Genomic DNA, 5,225 nt, shown 5'->3' on the forward strand with positions numbered 1-5,225 from the left:
TGAGCACTAACCCTACAGTCCATAAAGGGATATTTCCCTCCAACTCCAGCAGACAGACTCGGATGGCTGAGCAGCGAGTACCAGGGCTTCACACACAGGAGCCCCTTTTGGACTCTGATCTCTCCCACACAGTCCCCAGCTCTTTGGATTTACTTTCTTGAAAGTTTCTGGTTACAAAAACTCAGATTTTGGGCCCGGAGAGATAGCACAGCGGTGTTTGCCTTGCAAGCAGCCGATCCAGGACCAAAGGTTGTTGGTTCAAATCCCGGTGTCCCATATGGTCCCCCGTGCCTGCCTGGAGCTATTTCTGAGCAGACAGCCAGGAGGAACCCCTGAGCATCGCCGGGTGTGGCCCAAAAACCAAAAAAAAAAAAAAAACTCAGATTTTGCTCTTTAAAAAACTAGTTATTGGGGCCAGAGCAATAGCACAGTGGCAGGGCATTTGACTTGCACGTGGCTGATGCAAGACGGACCCAGGTTTAATTCCCCGCATCCCATATGGTCACCCAGGTCTGCCAGGAGCAATTTCTGAGCTCAGAGCCAGGAGTAAGTAACCCAAGTGCTGACAGGTGTGGCTCCCCCTCAAAAAAAATAAAAACCCCACCTAGTTATTGATTGGAGTTCTGTGATTTGCAATCTTTTGTTTGTTTTCTGTTTGTTTGTTTGGGGGCCACACCCGGCTGCACTCAAGGGTTACTTCTGGCTCTGGGCTCAGAAATCGCTCCTGGCAGGCATGGGGGGTGGGGAGAGGGGGGTAATATGAAATGCTGGGATTCGAACCAACATCAGTCCTAGGTTGGCTGCTTGCAAGGAAAACGCCTTGTCGCTGTGCTATCTCTCGGGGCCCCAAGGGATCTTATTGTTGATGGTTTCCAAGTGTCCTAGTTGCACCCCAGGGCAGCCATCCCCTCCCCTCGAACCACCACCAACTCTGGTGGCTCAACTCTTCCTTGTGTTGCCTCTGGCCCTTTACTGCTGCCTCTTGCGTGCTTGAATGTGTGTGTGTGTGCGTGCGTGCGTGTGTGTGTGTGTGTGTGTGTGTGTGTGTGTGTGTGTGTGTAAGTCCTGCCGTGAGGCTCACTGTGTCCCTCCCTCTCTGCCTGGCTTCCTCCACAGGATTTGTTCATGTCCCATCATGTCCAGGTAACCCTACAGCTCTGCTCTTCCTCTGAGGGGTCAGCTCCTCATCCTCTCTTCATACTGGTCAGGGCTCAGTCCCAAAAAACCTGCCACTCACTGTGCTCAGTGTGGTGGTCAGCAGAGAGGTGATGTCCATGGAGCCTCTAGACTGATTTGGGTCATTCAGAATAGTTCGGCATCGTTATTGTCATTTAAAGCCAACAAGGAGAAGCTGAGAAGCCACTGGACGCATTTTTAATAGCTTCCCTGGGGAGATCAAAGCCCCTTGGGGTACAATTGGCCCTGTGAAGTGGTAGGTCTGAGCTTTCCCTGGGCGTTGTTCAACCAGCCACACAAACTAATTCAAGAGCAATCCTGTCACATGAAAATGAGCCCCAGCACCCCCAGGGCTTGCCTCTGCCCTGCCCCAGGCCTCCCCACACCAGCACAACAGCTGCTCTGTTCCTTTGGCACCTCCCAAGGTCCAGCGTCCACACAGGCCTCGTCTGCAGTAACCTGGGACCTCACCTTCTCCAGGAGGACGATCCCTGGTGGACGGGACACATTCAGGCACCATTGAGGCTGGACTTAGGAACCTTCTCTAGGGCAGTTGTACTTAGAATCTGCACATGATATCACAAGCCAATGTGGTTTCCTAGGGGTGGGAGGTGGGAGGCGGAGTCTGAAGCAGTGTCTATTTTTTGGGGGGCCCCCCTGGAGCCTGGCCTGGCCAAGTTGCACCTTCCCAAGCCCAACGAGGTGGATTGTGGGATTCAGAGTCGTGTCAGGACTGTTGCCTACTGAAGTTCAGGTTGGTGCCCCCACCAACCCAGCCACAAGCCCACTGTCACTTTACCTGCCCCCCCCCCAGGACTTGGCACAGCAACAAGGCTGGCCTGAAACACCCAGAAAGATGCCCCCTCCTCTGCTGCTTACTCGCCCCAGGAATACAACTGACAACCACAGAGAATCTTGCAACAGAGTTTCTGCCCTGGAGAGAAACACAACCTTCTCCTGGGAGTTCAAACCTAAAAGCAAAATAGAAAACAGTGCCAGTCAGGCTTTTTCCGTAGAGGACACTGGCCTTAATCCAGGAATCATTTTAGCGGGTTATAGAAGAGACAGGAACCTCAGAAGAGAGTGGAAAATCAAAGAGGGCTTCCTGGAGGTGGGGAGGTCAGAGCATGCCCTCATGTGCCAAGAGGAGAGGCCATGAGTCGGTCCCAGACAGTCAGAAGTCGGGAGCACTGGGCTCATTTAGGCTCCTCACTTTTGTCCCCATGACCACGCCGAGTCCACCATGCCTGCAAGGATGGGATGATCAAGGTTTACTCCTGGCTCTGCACTCAGGCATCATTCCTGGAGGTGTTTGGGGTATCTTATGGGCTGTCAGGGATCAAACTCACGTCAGCTATGTGCAAAACAAATGCCCTCCCCCTGTGCTGTGCTATCTCTCCAGCCTGGGAATGTTCATTTCTGGCAGCGTCTCTGCATCTTGAGCCCTCCTCCTCTTCACCCCACCTTTTTTTTTCCTTTCGGTTTTTGGGTCACACCTGGCAGCGCTCAGGGGTTACTCCTGGCTCTGCGCTCAGAAATCGCTCCTAGCAGGCTCGGGGGACCGTATGGGATGCTGAGATCCGAACTACCGTCCTTCTGCATACAAGGCAAATGTCTTACCTCCATGCTCTCGCTGGCCCCTTCACCCCACCTTTGAGGAAGGTCTCTCTAGCATGTCTGCTATCTGTGAAGGTGCCACCACTATCCTCGGCAGAAGGGAAAGGCACATGCAAGAGCTTCTAGGGGGCACAGGGATGGGGGGGGGGCTGCAGGGACACAGCCTGTTTGGCTCCCGAGGTACATCCCTGTGATTCACATGCCCAGCACTGGCTCACACCAGCTGCCAGGACCCCAAACTCAGTTTCAAAGCAGCCCCGCCCTCCCACACTCACTGTGTCCCCACAGGAACTCTAGATTTTAGCTGATGGAAGCCAGGTCAAGACAAAAACACTCAGCATTTGCTGAGCCCCAGGCTGAACCCAGCCAATCCCAGAAGCACCCACCTGCCGCATACCCCAACACCTCCCAGGGTTCACCTTCCTAATTGTTCCATCTGCTGAGCTGGGTGACATGGTTTGACCACTAGAACCATCTAGAACAGGGGTCTCAAACTCAATTTACCTGGGGCCGCAGGAGGCAAAGTCGGGGTGATCCTTGAGTGCAAAGTCAGTAGTAAGCCTTGAACATTGGGGGGGTATGACCCAAACAACTAAAACAAAACAAAACAAAAGATTACTCTAGGGCAGGGCCACGAAACCCCTGATCTAGAACCATGTAAAATCACTACAACCATTTCCTCCCCGTAGCACTGAGGGTGGAAACTGCACCCTCGTACCCTAGCCCAGGGCTTCAATTCAGCCCATGAGCTGAATGCCACACACTTCAGCCAGACTCTGACAGACACAAATCCTCCGAGAAGTGCCACATTGTCTGAACATTACACACCTAGACACGCAGCCACCTGCACACCAGGCCCCACGGAGGGCCCACTGTGAGTCGAGCAGAGCTTTGCAATGTGTGACGGTGCAAGACCCACAGACTGTCAGACCCGCCCTGGCTATGGGTCCTCGTGTTCAGTTGCCCAGGCCACAAGCACTGCACCAGGGCAGGGAAAAACATCCCGTGGCAGAGGGCACTGCCCAGGGAAAGGTGTGGATTCCTGAGAACAAACAAGCCCTAGTTTCCATCTCTCCTCACTACTGACCACGCAGGTAAAAAACAATCTGATGTGTTGGAGCCTATGCGGAAGGAGTGAGCTCAGAGCGACCTGGTTCTGCCCCCAAACCTCTCCATTTGGCCTAGTTACGAGCCAGGATGGTCCCTTTCAACAAAAAAACACACACGCAACTGCAGAAGCGGCAGAGCAGAAGCATTCCTGCGGGTGCTTCTGAGAAGTCAGTAGCCTGTTGAGCCTGTCACTCCAGTACTCTGGAAGGGAAGGCGGGTGGGTGGGTGTGGCTTGGCAGGCCCTGGGGTGTGGGTGGGGGCGCTGGGAGGGCAGCCAGGTGGGGTGAGTCTCACCTGTACCCAACAGCAGCACCAGACCCCCACTCACCTATCCACATCCTCCTCCCCACTTCACTCCCGCTTCAGTTCATGCCTGGGTTGAATCAAAGGGGCTTTCTGTGGGTTTAGCAGGCGAGTTCTCTCTCTACAAAACGTTTGTCTCCAAGAGACGTAGCAAAACACTGCTGAGTGGGGCTCCTGCGAGGTTCCTTTGAAGGTTTGCAGGTTTGATTATGCAAACAGGAGCCTGGCAGGATGTGGGCAGGACCCCCCCCCAGCAGGTGGGAGGGGCAGGAAACTTGTAGGTACCACACCCTGGGCCGAGGAGTGAGTCCTTGGCTGCACCCACTCTCTGGGACCCACTGAGCCGCCTCCCTCGGAGGCTAGGACATGGCTGGGCAGAGCCGGGCACCCAACCTGAGCCTTCCCTGTTAGCTCCCCAAGAGAGGCCCTAGGACCAGGGTCCTCCCTGCGTGGCCTGGGCTCTGCACTGCACCAGCTCAGCACACGAAGCCACACCCTAAGATAAGGCAGCCAGGACAGGAGTCCAGGCCCTGGGGGTTAGCCTGTGGCCTCAACGGTCACTAATGAACAGTGACTAGTGAAGGTGTGGTGATGAGGTCACCTGGTAACCCCAGAAACGGAGTAATATCCATAGAGAGGCAGGTCCTGGGACTCAGCAGGAAAAACTTCCTGAACCAATGCGTACATATTTCACAAGTACCTGTATGTTAATGGACATGCCTGTATCTAAGAGCCCTGTTTATGCACATGCCTTCGTGTATGTTTGTGCAGAGCCATGTTGCATTGGCTGGGCGCTATAGTCCTGACCAACTTTTTTCCTGAGAAGCAGATGGTGGGGGGCTGCAGGAGAGTCCCCACGAAGGCTGTGTTGGCACCTTGGGATAAAGGCAAGACGAGGGCCTGGCTCAAACCTGCGGCAGGGCAGGAATCCATGCCGCTAAGTGCCACTGCCCTGGTGTCCTGCGCAGCACACTGTCCTGGGGCCAAGAGAAGGGGCATCTCAGCCTGGTGTACAGCAC

Source organism: Suncus etruscus, chromosome 7 (genome assembly GCF_024139225.1).
Source record: "Suncus etruscus isolate mSunEtr1 chromosome 7, mSunEtr1.pri.cur, whole genome shotgun sequence".
Lineage (NCBI taxonomy): Eukaryota > Metazoa > Chordata > Mammalia > Eulipotyphla > Soricidae > Suncus > Suncus etruscus.